The 17,369-nt window shown below is 45.5% G+C and overlaps 1 protein-coding gene across 14 annotated transcripts in view; it reads left to right on the forward strand.

Moving 5' to 3' along the window:
- PPFIBP1 (PPFIA binding protein 1) overlaps positions 1 to 17,369 on the forward strand; it is a 102,638-nt gene that overhangs the window by 35,174 nt on the left and 50,095 nt on the right. Inside the window, exon 1 of one of the 14 annotated variants that reach the window (XM_042050815.1) lies at positions 15,908 to 15,987. The exons of 12 other annotated variants lie outside the window; for them this stretch is intronic. The gene's annotated coding sequence lies outside the window, so the exon portion shown is untranslated. Of the gene's footprint in view, positions 1 to 15,907; positions 15,988 to 16,013; positions 16,261 to 17,369 lie in introns of those variants that run through there. One more of the 14 variants, XM_042050814.1, reaches the window with a different exon arrangement.

Consider the following 17,369-nt stretch of genomic DNA (forward strand, 5'->3'; position numbering starts at 1 on the left):
AGTGATACCCAGGGAGCCTGGCTGTGTTCTCTGGGGGGATTCCAGTTGTAAGCTGGCTCTCTGAAATGAGCAAGGAAGTGGCTTCCAGGCTGAGGTATCTGGAAAATATCAAGGGGTAGGTGATGAGGTGTGAAAGGCAAGGGCCGCTCTGAGCAGTGAGAGCGCTCCAGAAACCTGGCAGTGAAGGCAGTAGGAGTGGTGCTGGATGCAGCTGGAGATGGGCTGGAGCAGGAGCTCTGTGTCCAATCCTTCCCCTCTTTCTAAAGGAGGCTCAGACCCACTCTGCATTAAAATGGTGTTTGTCTGAGCCTGATTATCTGCTGGCCAGCCCATACACTCACTCCAGATGTTCTGTTATCTCAAAACTGGAGATGCACCTGAAATTGTCCTTCCAGGATTTGGAAGGTTTTTTGATAAAGCTGTCTGCCTGCCAGTGTTTTCAAGGACATGTCACACACTGAAATCATGGTATTAAAATAATTGCCTTTGAAATGAAGGGGGGGTCATGTGCCCTACATCAGAAATTCCTTTTAGTGCTTATTAATCCGGTATATAAATGTCATGGCTTACATCCACAGGGTGTTTATATTGAATTTTTAGCTGCATCAGTATCTCTTGCTCCTCAGAATAAATGCCATATAATCTGGTAATGAGCAATATTCTTAATTTAGAAACCAAAAATAGGACATAGACAAATCTGAGTTACTGGAAGAAAGTAGGAAATAGCCTTACCTCATGAGGGGAGAGCAAATTCAGTTGAATCATCTAGTGTTTAGTCTAATGGTAAGGCCAGAGATTTCCATCTGTTTCCGTAGGATGGCACAATGATTGCCATATTCCAAAGGCCTGATCCTCCTCTGGTACACCTGTTCTGAGGTGTGTAACAAGGGGTAGTTGGGAAACACCCTTCTTTCCTCACCCTGAGTAGGTCAGTGCCCACCAATTGGAGGTACATTAAGCAGTAGGGATTTAGGCTTATGCCCTCCAACACCCTGTTTGAGGGATATGAAGTTGTTCTTCTGAGACCTACAGTGAGCAGCACTGGCCAGGACAAGATGAGAATTTGGGAGTAGAATCATTCTTGCTGTGGCAGGTGGGCATCATCCAAGAACTCTAATGTCTGGAGCACCTTCCAAGCCAATAGTCCTACACCTGGAGGAGGTGCTTTTTCTCATGCTCTTAGCAACTGTTCTTAAGGAACAGCAGTGGGACCAATAGCTGTATAAGCATCAGTGGCTAATAACAGTCAGTGCCTGATACACTGAGCATGGTAATACTGCAGGCTGTCCCCATGGGGTGATGACTCAATGGACAGTGTTTGTTTTCTCCTCACCATGAGGGGCACAGGCTGTTAACTTTTAGCTCAGGTGCTGTCTGTGTGCTGGGCAGATGGCTGAACTTTGTTCGGTGGAGGCTTGCCCTGACTCATTCCCTTTCCCAGACACAGCCTGCTCTCCCACCCTGTGAACTCTCTCAGTGCAACAGAGCAGCACATGTTTTCCCTGATTCACTGAGTGATTTTTGGTTTGTGTTCTGTATGCAGTAACAGTGTCTCTATGTCACCCTATGTAAATTTTGCCTTGAAACGTCTTTGTGAAGAAGTTACTTTCTATGTGATGGTGGTGTCATACTGAACCAGAGTGATGTGGAGCAAGATCCATTTTGGAAGTGAACATGTCTTTGTTGCAGACTTGATGTGAGTTTTGTAGCTTCAGTGTTTCCCTTGGTCCCAACCAAACACACACAGACCTGTGCTCTGGTGGTGCCTCTAAGTGGAGAAGGAAGGCAGATTGTGGCCACAATGATCAGGATGTTTGTGGCAGAGGCCACATCTGGCAGCAGACGGTCTAAAGTCAGTCAAGGTGAGGAGAGCTGGTGTTTTAGTGGGGGACCTTACATAGAGGGCTGCTGTTTATTACTGATAGCAGCCACAGGTTGCACAAAGCTGCCAGAACTATATTTTGAGGTCCTGTTTTGGTCACTTGGTCAAACAGGCAGCCAGCGTTAAGCACGTTCTCAGTACCATTGACTTCAGTGGCATTAGAAACATGCTTGACATCAAGTGTGGGCTTTTGCAACTTGCTGATCTCAGGCTGGGTGGGTCTTGCTGAAAAGCTCCTGTGCCAACAGAGAGACTGTCACTATTTCAGGCTGTGGTTCTGCTCGGTTGTCAATCCAATTTAAGGGGACCAGATTATAAACACTCTGAAATGCTTAGCTGGTGGAAAGCTGCTTTGCTGATAAGGAGCTGTTCAAAATATTTGGGAAGTTCAACTCTGCTGCGGGACTGGGCAAACATTCCTGGCTCCACTCCCAGGGCTCAGTGCCAGCAGTGTTTTGGCTGGTTTGCCCGCTTGGCTGGATGCCGAGTGGCCGAGGCTTGATGTGCCCTGGGTGTCACTGTGCCTGAGGGACACTGGGGGATGGCAGTGGTAAAGCAGCCATCCTGCTTCTGCCATCTGCACAGTGAACAGCTGTCTGTCCCTGTGGGGACAGAAAACAGAGTGGTGCATCCCATCAGGTGATGCAGCATTGCTGGGAATACCAAAATGGAGCTGACGGCAGCTCTGGTCCCCTTGTATCTGTTCCCGGCTCCTAACAGGAGATGAAAATCTGATAGGTGGGAATGCCACATCTCTGTCTGGGGAAGAGCTTTTTTGACTGTCAGTGTTTCAGCCCCAGAACAGTCTGGCAACAGAGCAAATTGCCAGCTTGCAACTGCTTGCAGGAGCCTCTTTGTGGATTTGATTGCCTTTTGCTCCAAGACCTCAGCAGAGATTTCCACGGTTCCTCCCTTGCCCTGGCCCTTGCCCTTTCCCCCCCTGTCCTTCGCAGTGCAACAATGTGCTAGTGCTTATTGCTTCCCTTGCAGATTTGGGCACTGATGGAATTCACAGAATCATAGAATGGTTTGGGTTAGAAAGGGCTTCAAAGATCATTTCATTCCAACCCTCTGCCATGGGCAGGGACACCTTCCACTATCCCTGCTTGCTCAGAGCCCCACCCAACCTGGCCTTGGACACTGCCAGGGATGGGGCAGCCACAGCTTCTCTGGGCAACCTGTGCCTCAACACCCTCACAGGGAAAAATTTCTTCATATCCTATCTAAACCTGCTCTCTGTCAGTGTGAAGCCATTCCCCCTTGTGTCTCACTCCAGTTCCTAATGAAGACTCCCTCTCCAGTTTTCTTGTAGGCCCCCTTCAGATACTGGAAGGCTGCTATGAGATCTGTATGAAACCTTCTCTTCTCATATTTTTGTTATCAAAGGGTTGTGTCATGCATAAACTTAACACCTTTGCATCCTGTTAGTATCTAGAGTAGCTCCACTTGCATTTTCCCACTCCTCTGTAGCCTATCTCAGTAATTTCCCTTAGGGACCTTCTTTGCAGCTGTGCTGCTGTTCACAGAATCTCTGCCAGCTGTGCTGCAGTGCTCTGGGCAGGGAATTAGGAGGAGTGATGTGCACAGTCCAGCATGAACGTGGTATTGCATGCTCTGGATAGTTCATGCAGGCGCTCACCTGGATCAGATGCCTGGAGCCAAGGGGTTTCTCGGTGTCTGGGTGTGATATTAAGGTGTGTTTTCCTGTTGAGCAGGGTGTTGTCAGCCAGTGATAATCCTCCTGTCACTAAAGGTAGGGGCAGTGCTGCTTTGAGCAACTGAAATAGCTGCCTGTTGGGAGGATGGGAAAGGGAAGCCCAACAACATTGCTGCATCAGGAGAAACTATGAGTGCAGTCTGACAGCAGGAAACTGTGTAGGTACACAACAAACAGTAGTAATGGACTGCGTCTGTCTCCTCTAATGCTTCCCCTATCTGATCAGTTGTCAACATCTGTTAATCTCTGCTGCCACAGAACAAGGAGACAGCTCTGAGGTTTGTGTTGTTAAGGGTGTGGGCTGTGTATAATTTACAGTGTTGTGACAGCCGTAGTGAATGCCGTGATCCATGCCGGGGAGCACTGAGATATGGCTGCGTTATCTCCTGTTATCCAGGAGGAGTTTGGAGCCTTGCTGGTGTTACAGCAGGAGAAGGAACGTGTGTGGTCATGTTACCCTCATTAGACATTTGCATGTGGCTCCTTGGAGCACCAGGTTGCTGGCCCGCAGCCACACCAGCATCTTGAGATCTTGTCGGATCTTGCAAGCAAAGGAGCACCAGGCTGGGTCACAGTTCTTGGACAAGAAGCTTCCAAGGAACAGGCTGCTGATGCAGAGATACCACCAATGTCTTTGTGGTGCCCTGTGTGTTCTGACATGCATGCTGGGTGTGTTTCTCTTTTTCTGTTGTTACTTGGTATTTTCTGACTTCAGAAGAACACTACAAATTCTAGTGTCAGTGAGAAATAAGTTGATTCTCCTCTCCCCCATACTGTGGCCAGTTGTAAAGGATTTGAAATGAGTGTTTTGAAATCTGCAGAGGGGTATAGCGGTGGTTGTTTATGAGATAAAAATTGCTCCGGCAAAAATTGAATATCCACTTGCACTGAGCTTGGTTTTAGCAGCACTGTGGAGCCGTGCTTCAGATTCCTGGATGCTATTGCCCTGTGGAGTGCTCTTTTTTCCACACTGGTGCAAAGCTCCCACGAGTGACAAGTTCCCGTTGGTGAGAATTTTGCACTAAGTTGAATGTGTGTTCTACCTGCATAGGCTCACCCCTTAAAATAGCCATGAGGACCAGAGTAACAGGAGCCCCAGCTCAGGCGAGCAACTTTTAACCTAAGCCCTTCAGGGTGACTTGTTTAGGTAAGCTGGTTTTTTTTTGATTTAATGCTCAGTTTACTTTACCTTCATGTCTGTCTTCAGTCAGGTTAGCTCTCTTGAGTTTGGCAGCTGGACTTAGGAAAAGAATGGCTGTTTTACAGCATATTATTGGCACACTGCTGTGTACGAGTTCAAAATTGTTGACCCCACCTAAGATGGAAGTTTCCTACCTTGGCCCGCAGTGCTGCAGTGCCAGGAGAGCCTCTTGGGCAGGGTTGCCACAGGTTGAGGTGTTGTGTGAGTACAGAGCAGGTGGTCTCAGCTGCCAGAACCACTGCTGAGTACAAACTGAGGAGTGCCTGTGGCATGGGAACTCACCAGCAACCATGTGGAATTGTTTCCTGTGGCTGGAAGGAAGATCGCAGCTGTCTGGCCGTGCCCTGGCTTCTCAGTATTGGTTTCAGGCCTGAAGAAGTCCTCTATCCCACAATCTGTTGGGTTTCCTCCTTCCCCCTGCAGGCTCCCTGAGCAGCCCAGGTAGCCAGAGTGCTGCCCTCTGGGCACTAGTCACTGGTCACTCACTGTAAGGCCGGTAGTAAATATCTCCTCCTGAAACCCTCAGATGCATGGTCGGATCAGGTTGGCTGTTTAGTCAGCAGGCTGCCTTTGGAGACATCCCAGGTACCTTACTCACACCTCTTTCTTCCTTGACAAATGCACACTTGTGCTAAATCGCTTCCTTCCACTCCTCATCGATGGTTAGGAGTGTGACTGGACATCAGCTCTTGTTTCGTTGATACTGAGACTTAGTTTAGAAAAACAGGATGCCATGGAAGTAATTGTTTTGTTCATGTTATTTTCCTAAGTCTTGATTTTGTAGACACAATAGTGTGACAGGGAATTAAACCCTTACTTTCTGGAAGGTTTTTAATCAGCTGACAGTATTAATTAAGATCTTGCAATCTGTAAAATACAGCACATCATGCTACTATCTCTTGGCCAACACTCCATTTTCTTTTTAAAGACAATTTAAATAGAATATTAGAGGAGAGGAAAAAAAAACCCCACCCCTAGCCAGAGCACAGAAATGGCAATTTAGTATTCTTGGCATTTCTCAGAAAGCTGCTTAAGATTATCTCCTTAAAATGGCAGATTTTGCCTGCAAGTCAAGTAGAGGAGCAGGAACTGGTATTTCATTAAAATACTAGGAGAGGCCTGAATGCATTTATGATCTTTGAGACATTTGCAGGAAACACAAACTTGCTCTTTAGAACTGCCGAAAGTTTTAATAAAGGGCAAAACACAAATCCCAAAATCCAACAGCATGATTCGGATACTTCCTCTGCCAGAGAGCTCTGCTTGTTACCACACAGAGATACCTGTTCTGGCTTTTTTTCCCCTTCTTTTTCTGTGTATACTTGTAAAATTTCCTAGCCTAAACTTCCCAACACAGGTCCGTGCTGCTCCCTCAGGTCCTGTCCCTGGTCACCAGAGAAGAGATCAGTGTCTGAAACACACAAAATAGCATTTCAGTAGCCCAGGATTTCGAAGGTAATTCAGTACTTGCAAAGCTGTAGTGAATACCAGGAGTGAGCACACTCATGTTGAGGGATGCATCCTGGGCAGAGCCCAGAGCCCCAGCGTGGGCAGCAGGGGAGGGGGGAATTCTGCCCCTCTGCCCCGCTCTGCTGAGACCCCCCTGCAGGGCTGCATCCAGCCCTGGGATCCCAGCACAGGAAGGACAGGGAGCTGCTGGAGCCAGTCCAGAGCAGGGACACCAAGGGGAGCAGAGGGATGGAGCAGCTCTGCTGGGAGGAAAGGCTGAGGGAACTGGGATTGTTCAGCCTGGAGAAGAGAAGGCTTTGGGGTGACCTCACTGTGGCCTTGCAGTGCCTGAAGGGAGCCCACAGGAAAGATGGAGAGAGACTCTTGGCAAGGGCTTGGAGTGACAGGACAAGGGGGAATGGCTTCACACTGACAGAGAGCAGGTTTAGATGGGATATGAGGCAGAAATTTTTCCCTGTGAGGGGGGGGAGGCCCTGGCACAGGTTGCCCAGAGAAGCTGTGGCTGCCCCATCCCTGGCAGTGTCCAAGGCCAGGTTGGATGGGGCTCTGAGACACCCGGGGTAGCGGAAGGTGTCCCTGCCCATGGCAGGGGGTTGGAACTGAATGGGCTTTCATGTCCCTTCTAACCCAAACCATTCCCTGATTCTGTGATAGGAGTTGATTTGCAATAATAACAGAGTTTATCAACACGACCTGAACCTCTCTGAGGTAAATCACCATGGTAGCTGTGTCTTACCAGCAAAACCTTGAAGTGGATGAATCCATGTAGGCAAGTGGTGGCTTGGTGCTGTAAGGAGGGTGGTGACCGAAGGGGTTTTGTAGCACTGCTGGAGGGGTGGGTGCAGCAATGGAAACTTGTGAGCAGTTCTATGTGCTTGTGATGTAGAGCTGTCCCCATTTCTGTCCAGTGACTGAAGTGGCAGCTGTGCAGAGCTGCCAAAATGCCCGTGCTGCAGCCTGTTTCCATGGAGTGGTGAACAAACATTGAGCTGTCCCCGAGGGGAGCTGTACTTTGCCACGAGCTCTGCGTGAAGATGTGACAATTTCCAACCTGAAATAAGTGATGTTTCTTTTCCTAAATAGGGATGAAATTGTAGTTCTATTGTATATGTAAAGCAAACATTCGTGCCAGTTTTGGATTTACTTTTCCCATTTTAAGCAACAGGATCATCATGGCTGAGGCCTTGGCATCACCGGTGCCTTCTGCAAGCCCAGACTAGACTTGTTTCAGTGCTTTTTTATGTGCAGCAGAGTTAGTGTAAGATCCTCCTCTAAGGGAGGATCCCTTCCTAACTTTAGCCAGGGAAAAAACATCTTTAGTCCTTCCGAGCTAAATATAATGTCCCAGAAACCATCCCTCCAATGATGGCTCAGTAAAGACATGGAAAAATACTCAGCCCAAAAAAGGGAAGCACAGGAGGCAATAGTTAGAAATAGTTTTTTGTATAGATCTGTTATATATGAGGCAAGAACCAACATTTTAAAATTTATTTAGTGCTTGAGAACATGCAAGATTATCTCCAGTGTCTCCTTGTATACCACAAAGGATGTTCACATGGTTGCTGAGGAAGCTGCTAGTTCATAATGACAAAATGCAATGATTTGTTTACTTCTTTTATTTGAGGTGGGGTTTTGCATACTTCTGGTTGGTTTGTTTTCTGTGGGTTCTTCTGGCATGGTAGTAGAGGACAGTTCTAGGATCATCCTTTTTTTTCAATCCTTCCAAAAAGGTCTTCAATTGAAGCACAGAACCTGGTACATCTTGCCAGCCACCCCGTATCCCTTTCCCTGGCAACTTTTGCAGTGTTTGGGAGTCGGGTTGAGTTTTTCCCTTTGCCTCTTAAGAAAACCATTAAAGATGAGCAGCTCACCCCAAATAAACCTTTTTTTTTTTTTTTTTTTTTTTTTTTTTTTTGCCAATGCTGGTGTACCTTGGTTTTGTCCCTGGCACAGCCTCTTCCCTCCTGTTGCCTTCATGCACTGGGCACTTCTATTAGTCACAAATTCCCACCTGATGGCAGCAAACCAGTTTGCATTCTACAGCTTGACACAGGTTACTACATCCTGTGTTGTTCTTTGGGATCAGGATCTTCAGCCACAGGTGGGGACTGGAGGTGTACCCTGGTTCTGTTTGACCTTTAATACATGAAGAACTCCTCTTTGGCCAGCTACTATAGTGAAAATCAACCTATGGTTAGTATATACCTTTCTTTCTATGAGACTGAGTCTTGCCCCACCACCCCCAAAGGTTGGGAAAGTGAGAAGCAGCTTTTAGTGTCTGCTTCTTTTAGCAGCAGATGTCTTATTTGATTTGTATGTAAGTAGGAAAACTTTGAAGCGTGGTCAAAATACAAAGGGAAAAGTACTTCAAAGAAATGTAACACTGTAAGTGTATCTGATCCCTCGAGGTTTTTGAAGTTTTATTGTGAGATTATGTATTCAGAGGAAGATTTGTATGGAAACACTGAAGGTCATTAATGCATCGAAGCCTTTATGAGTGTTGGCCTTGAACTATTCTGTGCTAGTTTTGCTTTCACATGGTGGCAGGAGAGTGGTCCTTCACCCGTCTGTCTGCACTGCCAGTGTGTCCAACACAACAAAAGTTAGCGTGGTCACTGAGGGGGAAACCAAAGCAAAAGGCTCTTACAGAGTGAGACGTGTTCAGCAAAGTTATCCCATGATCAGCAGAGATCTGTGGTATGGCTGAACAAAACCACAGTGAGTTAAACTCCCCAAACTTCTGATTTGCATCTCTCGCTCTGCTGGAGTGGAGTCCAAGGTGGTCCTTGGTGCTGGATTACAGGTTTCTAATAAATACCTTGAACTTTGGGAGAGTTCACATCTTGGAGCTGAGCTTTGTTTTAGGGTTGGGCATCCACTCCTGTACAAACATGCCCAGCTGTGCTGGAGGAGAGTGGTTGTTGTTTTTCCTTTTGGCAGACAAGGATTCTGGCATTGAAGTTTTTAATTGCAGGAATTATATTAGCAGTTCCCAGTGCTCAAGGCGGGGTGTGTGTGTGTGTATTTGTGTGCCGGAGGAGCTAATTAGATGTGTATAAATAATGGGCTTGGGAGCTTTTAATCCTAGATGTATTGTTTCATCCTTGCTATCATCTCTTGCAGTGGAACGGTGGAAAGTCAGAAAACTATGAAGTTACACAAGAGCCACTTTTTCCCAATATAACTTTGAAACAGCAGTGAGGTTACTTTTGGTCTTTTTATGTCATAAAAACATCTTTGAATTTATTCAGTGTTTTAATAAAAACATCTTAAAATATTATTACATTTTTTATATTTTTGAAGGTTTATTTTAATTAGAGCTGTAGGTCGAGGGAGGGGAAACAGTTAAGCAGTCTAGGATTTCTTTGCTCTATTACAGACTTAAAAAAAAAAGTCAGGTGATCCTGCTTCCCCATGTCTTCCTTCCTTCCTTTCTATGCCTTACTGTATTTCATGTCAAATAAGGGCCTTTCTGTGTTCAAACCTTCAGGATATTTGTAGATCACGAAACTTCCTGCAGCAACTATGTGCCTCAATAATGCTGTTCTTTCTTAATGAAAACTAATATCCTAGTGAAGTTACTTCTGTGGAAGACCTCGAGTTTTGAGAGATTATGTGGGGTAAAACTGGCTTTGCAGAAGAGTCTGTAAACCTGACTGGCTTAAACATGTGGCAGATACTTAATAATGGAGAGGGGCAGTTCAGCTCTTGCATGTGATGATATTTCTACATTATTGTTGTTGTCGTGTGATTTAGCCACACCTAAGTTTGCTTCAGACTTGTTGACTTGGATCGTGGCTCCACTGGTGGTGTGTGCTAACCCATCCACTGCTGATCCTTGCCTACAAAGAAAGTTTTGTAGCCCCTTGTTTCAATTAGACTGCTATGGATACCCAAACGAGGTGATTTTATAGGTGTATTCACACTGAACTGCTGCAATTGGGCTGTAAACTTCCTTGCAAACTGCTCTTAGAAGTTACCTTCTTCTCCATTTTAATGTGTTGTAGCCCTGTCTGATAAAGGCAGCCCACTATTGGTAAGGTCAGTAATAAACCAGTTCATTGCTGTATCTAAAGAAACAGGCATTTTTCATTGTTCTGTGTAATAAAAAAAAATGTTTCACGCTTACAATATCTGTAGTGAGTAACCTCAGTCTCAGTGCCTTGTTATCCCACAGAAATCCAGGTGGATTTGCAGCAGCTGCAGTTCTGCCCCAGCTGGGCATCAGACATGTCTTGATGCAAGCATGTCTTAGTTTTCTGAGTGCTAAGATTTGTCTTCGTCTCCTGGGCTGCATCTTCCTCACTTGCAAAGCCAGCACTTTCTGCTCATCTTGCTGATGGGGCGAGGGGGTGAGATATTCCCCACTCCTGCACATGCCCAGAGGCTTGGCCATGGCAGGGAGAGTGGCTGCTCCCTTCCATCCCTAGACCTTTCTCTCTTAGAGGGGAAGTGGCAGAAAGAAGACAGTCTCTTCTCTTCTGCCCCTTCCCCCCCTGCCAATTTCTCTCCTCTTCCTGCTGCAGAAGAAAGGAGAGAGTGTAGGGCTGGGACCTTGTGTTGTGTTTAAAGCTCTGTTCCTGCAGAGGCCACAGCTCTGGCTTGCTGCTGATCTGCTGCCTCCCTCTGCCTTGATGGTGAAGCCGTCCTACCCTTCAATATCAACCAAGAACATTTTATCCTTACCCATGTAGCCCTCCAGCCCACCCCAGCATTGTTTCCATTCCTCTAGCACTGATGTCTTTGTCTTGTGAGCTCCTCTGAGCCCCAGGTACAGCTCAGCCACTGCTCTGCCTGAGTTTTTTAGCCTTGGGTGATGCTGGAAGCTGCAGGGCACCAGGACTGAAACCATCTCTCTGCAAAGGATGGTGAGGAGGTGTCAGTTGTGCAAGAGGAGGAGGGGTTGAGATGGGATGGAGAGGACAACATCTCTACCCCGAAGAACCATCTGTAGGCTTTCAGGAGAAAGGAATGAGCAGCGAAAGAGCTGTGTCCTGGCTGCTAAGTTGTCTCTGTGCTGAGGAGCAAAGCTGGCACAAGGGTAGGCAGGACACACGGCTCCCCAGCCAAGCAATGGTGTGGGCAGCATATGGTTCCTTAAAGCTGCACTGTAGTAGTATTAGGGCTTTTGGGATTTGTTTGCTTGCTACTCACCAGTGCAGCATTCAGAAGAGAAAGGCCCTCTCTTGGAGCTGAGAGCACATAGCTTTTGTCCTTCATCTCTTAGCACTGGGACTTTGGTGTTGAAAAAGCAAGACAAAATCAACAGCACTCTGCTCCCTGGCTGAAAATAAAAAAGAATAAAATCTTTGCTTACTCCAGCGTTACTGAAATCCCTGGGGCTGTGCTTTCCCTAGGGATTGGAGAAAGGGTGTGGGGAAGAGAAGTGGATGAGAGAAAGTGTGGGAAGGGCAGCGCTGGGAAAACACCCTGTGTGTGCCTCTTCTTCACCCTGAGATCAACGAGTGACTCTGGAGTTGAGCAGTCAGCACAGGCTGTGTCCCAGAGCAAGGAGAGGATGGTCCTGAGGGGATGAGGGAGAGCATCCCAGCAGAGCCACGCTGCCTGGGCAAGAGAAATCCCCTCGTTCTGCAGCCGGGCAGTGCCTTGCTCTGCAGGGCCTGTGGCAGCTCTGGCTGGCTATGGGATAGTGCACTCCACAGTTATCAAACATCAGAGCTCACTGTTTGAGGAGAACAAGCACACATTTCAGAGTGTTTTGCCCATGAACCACTTGTACCTTTTCAAAGCTGAGAACTAATGCAAAATTTGAAGTCTGCATTTTGAACTCACATCTACTATTTCAGGAATGTCAAAGGTCGAGCGTCCATTTTCAATAGTGATTCAAGTCCATGTGCTGCCTAAAGCAGCTTGTCTTGATGTGGACTCTCTCAGATTCCCAGTTGTGCTACCTAAACAAAGGCTGTTGGCAAAACTCCAGTGTGAGTTATTGGCAAAGGGCTTTAGTTTAGGAGAAGATGAAGAGGTCCACAAGCTTTTGAGGAGTAAAAGAGAAAATCAGAGGGAAAGCTGGCTTACAATTTGTGGGTTTTCACTTTTCCCGTACTTTTTACTCATTGAAATTCAGTCCCGCTCTATTACATGGCAAAAAAAAGATTCCTTAACCAAGTTGAATTTTACCCTGCTTCATTTTTAAAATGCCAGGAGAGTTGAGATGGCAAATCATGTGTCAGTGGTGCAGTGGTGGTACTGGCAGCCTCACATTCTGAGAGATCATGAGTCTTTGAGAAACAAAAGTATCCTCACACACAAATGTGTGCTTCAGATGTCGCACTCTTGTTTTACATATTGCTCCTGAAAGGTAAATCTTAACACAGCAAATTCAGAGGCAGATAGAAGGGGAAGGATGCAGTACATACACAGATTTTCCATATGTAACAGTTGGTGCTGCAAAATTACAAGGCATAGGATTTTTTGTTGTTTTCTGCAGACACTTACTAAGACACTGTTCAGGCTAAATATATTTTATTTATTTATGGACTTTTTATGGGTGGTGCCCTCTACTTCTGCTCTATGCGGTGTCAGCACTGAAGGTGTGCATCTGGAAACTCTTAGACCTGAAGGTGCAAAATCTAGAGCCAAATCCTTTTTGGTTCTGGAGGGTTGTGAACCTTTGGATCCAGCTCATTGAAAGACAGTGGCACGAGCTATGAAATGGTATCTAAATGTGGGTCAGTGCTCAGGACTCGGTGGGTTTTAAGGTATTTTTAAGAGCTACCTTTTGGCCTGTCACCCAACAGTGCCCCTTTTGTTTTGTAGCCTGTGTGGCCACAGCGTGTCAGTAACATGTTGCTGGGGAATGTGAGGCATTTCCTTGCTTGCATTAGCAGTCTTGGAATCAGGGATGAATATCTCATTTGTTTTTCTAATCAGTGGACCCAAGCAAAACAAGTGAGAAAACAATGTATTGGTTCTCAGGCTCTCTGAGGTGAGAAGTTGAATACTATTAAATGGTTAACCAGTAAAACAGGAACAGCCTGAAGGGGTCTGTAGGGGGTTTTTTTGGTTTTTTTGTTTTTTTTTTTTTTTTACAAGACTTCATTTGACCTTGGATTGCTTGTGAGAAAAGAGTGAAAGTGAGTCTGAGTCTGAACAGGGTGTGCAGACAGGTATTAGCATCACACAGCTGCTGGGCAGGTAAGGAGCTGCCTCCCTGTCACCCAGCACTCACAGAGCCCACAAAACATCACCTGTCAGCGTCAAACCCGGGTTTTTAAATTTCCTTTCGGTTGCAACAACAACGACAAATGAGCTGCTGGAGAGCAGGGTAGCAGAGATAAGCAGCCAGAGTGATTTCAGTGCTAGAGACCCAAATAAAGGGTTTGTTTAGTAACTGGATATGAATCTAAGCCATAAACCTTGACTCAGAGACTTTGGTGGGTGTTTAGATAAGCTGTTTGCTGTGTATGCATCTCTGTCAAAGGATCTCAAGGATGCTTATCTTGTCGAGGCTTAGCTTTTGATTTACGACCAGAGTGTTTAACAAATTTTAAGGCAAAGTGCGGAATGCGACTCAGCTGGTTGGTAGTAAAGGTTGTGTGAATTGAGGTAAGTTTTTCCCAGGTATAAACATTTATATTTTGGAAGGACTTCTGTGTTTTGTGCTCTTAAAGTACTTTAAAGTAATTTCTACAGCTTGAAACCTTTGATCTCGAGATGTTTCTTACGTTCTGTGGGATGGGCTTTTATCCTCAGTGTGCTTCCATTCATTTTTATCAGTTAAAGGAAATAAATAGTGCTTGTTGTATAATAAAGAAATAATGAAATTCAGGGAACAAAGAAAGGATCTAGACTTAGGGAACAAAGGGACATTTGTTGATTTTTTTGTAGTCCTGCGTAATAGGAGAGCAGTATTGCTTTGATGTCATTGACTAGAGCTCAGCAAATTCAAAAAGAATTTTATTTATAGATACAAAAATAAATAGACATTATGAGTTTAAAGTAAGCCTTTGCCAACATTTGGGTTGTTTTTATCCGTAATAATGTTATGGATACACCTGGTTCCACATGGTGACATCAGATAAGGGAGGCAATGCCTGAATTACTTGGCCAAAAGCATATCTGGGACCTTACTAGATGGCCATCCCTGCCTCAAACTAAGATATTTCACTATATTATTCTCATTAAGGTATTTCTGGCATTTCCTAATTTGACTTTTTAAATTTAATTTGTTGTTTTCTTGCAAAACACCAGAGCAATATATTCAACTAGGATCCATCTTCTTTTTTAGTTTCTTCTTCCAGGCCTGGAAGGAATGAAATGGAGTCGTCATTTACATTAGAAGAAATGTTAATGACTCCAAGTGTAAATTACCCGAATATATTCATTAGTATGTGTAAAACTGCTACTGACTGTTGGCACTGTAGTTGAGCATCTTCAAAACATCCCATGAGAAACTGTGCCAGGGATTTGGATTGAATTCATTTGAAACTGTTTGTAATTGTGATTGAAATGTATTTTGTAAATAAGTCTCTGTGTGTTTGTGTTTCTCTTCTGGCCTGCCAGAAAAAGCAGAAATAGATGTGTCTGAAATGACATTTGTCTTCATGAAATAGAGCTTCATTTTGTAAAAATTAATTGCTAAGGATGTGTTGTTTTAGTGTAGTGAGGCAAGAGAGATGAATTCAGAAGCTGCTTTAGACCTCTCATGCAGTCATCTGGTACATGCAGGACTGAGAATGCAGGACATGGATTTTGACAGCATTTAGGGTCTTACTTTTGCTGTGGAACAGGTTCTTTCCCTCCACCCTCCCCGGAAAAGATGACTGCAACTTCTTTTTCATTTTACTTTCATGGTAGGCTGCTCTGGGGTGACAGCCAGCTCTTGGGGGTCCTTTTTTACTCTCAACAGCTCTCAGAAACAAGCCCTAATCAAGGTTTTTAATTTCTGTGTATCAAAATTTCCTGGCTTAAGGAGTGTTACATGTGAATGGGAGAGCTGGGAAACCTAAGTCATCCGTCTTATTGCATCATGTTATAAAAATAATCTGTAGCTGATGCTTTATTTCCCAGAACTGAGCATTTGCAGCCCATGTGCACAAAGGGGAAGGCGAGTGGGACAAAAGGCCAGCCCTCCCTTCCTCAGAGCGGTGACATCCAGGGCACGGTGTGTCCTCTGGGCCTCCAGACCTGCCAGCAGGCAGCTGATTCCCTTTAACTCTGCAAACCTCTGGGCTTTAAAGCGTGGTGTGTTTTGCAGGTGGAAATCCAAAATGAGACCACCCCCAAAACAACAAAAAAATGGGCTCAAAGATGTTGCCCCTCGATGCCTCTGTGTGTGCTGTTTGATCTAGGAAAGAGGCAGCCTCTGGGTGGGAAAACTATCACTTCCTACATATGTAAAATGCTTAAGCACTTTTTTTTCCCCCTTCTTTTTTGAAGTCTGCCATCTTAATTAAATATCAGATTTTGAAATCTATATCCAGGCAGCTTTCCTGTTTGTATCCAACAGACTACAGTTCCGTTCACAGAGCCCCTTGTTGGGGTTTTTTTTCCAGCTTTCCTTGTGTTTGTTTGCAGGGCAGCGTTTTGTTTTCTCTGTAAGCCGTTCGGAATACGTCTTCACCAGCGCTGTAGCCAGAGGGTTTGTATGTCATTCAAAAATAAAAATAAAAAATCTCCACCTACTGAAAAGTGAACAGCACAGCCCTAGCAACCGGCTGGTGCGTTCGAACCAGAGGAAGGGACATTAAACAAGTAAGACCAAATTATGTCTTCTCTGTTATAGCCAGGGATGTGGTAGAAATGACAGCTAGTGATAAGATTAATCATAAATTATAGTGGAGAGAGCTGCATTTGTATTTTATTTTTGTTTTGTTTAATGGTGGGCTGTAAACACGGGCTTGATGAAGCAATGCTTGTTCTTGTCGGCATGAGCAAGGTATTCAGCTGGGAGCTCTAAAAGGGGGATCTGCCTCTGTAAAAACAGCCCCCCACGCCCCACCTGGCACTGGTTGTGCACACAGGAAGGTAAGTGTTGTCATTTTCTTGGAGAGCAAGAGAAAACTTATTTTAAATAGTCTGTCAGGCAGGGCACTGCCAGTGCTTTCCTCTCAGGTGTGTTGTCGGTGACGTGATGCCAGGGGTGGATTTCATTCATCTGCCTCTCTGTCTCCTGTGTGCACGTTGATATCTCATTTATCTGCCATGCCATAGATCCATCTGTGTTAAAATGATGATTTTTCCCCTTCCTGTTTCTGTGGATGAAGGGAATTTAAACTGCTTGTCATCATTAGCTATGCATTCTTTTCCTAAGGAGCTCCATTGCACCCCTCCAAGATGGATTTCTGTTCATGTTACCTGCATGGTTTTCCTTAATCACTGCCAAGAAACAAAACCCAAAGCCTTGAGTTTTCCCTAAGGTTTTATTTGTATTAGACAAAAGCCATAAAGAGGAAAGAGTGGAACATACATATTGGAAAAGCTCTGCTGCATCAGTGGCCCACTGAGCTTCTCTCAAAGTTTGTGAAGTCAGAGGGTGCCCTTCAGGAGGCACAGGGATTAATCTGCTGGTGCCTTATTGTTGTCCCCTTTCCTTTAGTCCAGAGAGAGCTGTTGATTGCTGATTCGTGTTTCTTTGGCTCCCTCTGCACCTCCCTTTTCCATCCTCTTCCTCCTGGGGTTTGTTGTCTTTTCTGGTTCCATGGTTCCATGCAGTATGGTCCTTTGCTCCCCTGGCATATGAGGTCCTCTTTTCCCTCTTCCCACCTCTTTCCCACATGCTGGTGATGGTTGTGCAAAGCCCAAACCAATTCTACTCCTTTGCTAGGGAAGGATACTTCCAATATTATTTTTCTATCACAGCAATTTTACTTCCTGACTGCTGGATGTGCTGCACTGTGCTGGGAAGGTGGCCAGAGCAGGATGTGCTGTTCCAGGCAAGTTTTCAATGACCACTTTTAGGACCAAATAACCAGGGAAGTGGGATTTTGTTGCATCATCCCCAGCTGTTCGGCTCAGGGGCTTTTTGTTCTTTTTGATTTCACCTCTTCCAAGTTTCTCAGCTGTGGGCTTGGTGAGGCTGCTAACAGATGCTCCATGAGTGGTGGAAGGGTTTTTGGAGGTCTGTGTGTTTGCGG

The sequence above is a fragment of the Corvus kubaryi genome, unplaced genomic scaffold (assembly GCF_017639235.1).
Source record: "Corvus kubaryi isolate FWS band 111438036 unplaced genomic scaffold, C.kubaryi_AGA036_p1.0 74, whole genome shotgun sequence".
Taxonomy (NCBI): domain Eukaryota; kingdom Metazoa; phylum Chordata; class Aves; order Passeriformes; family Corvidae; genus Corvus; species Corvus kubaryi.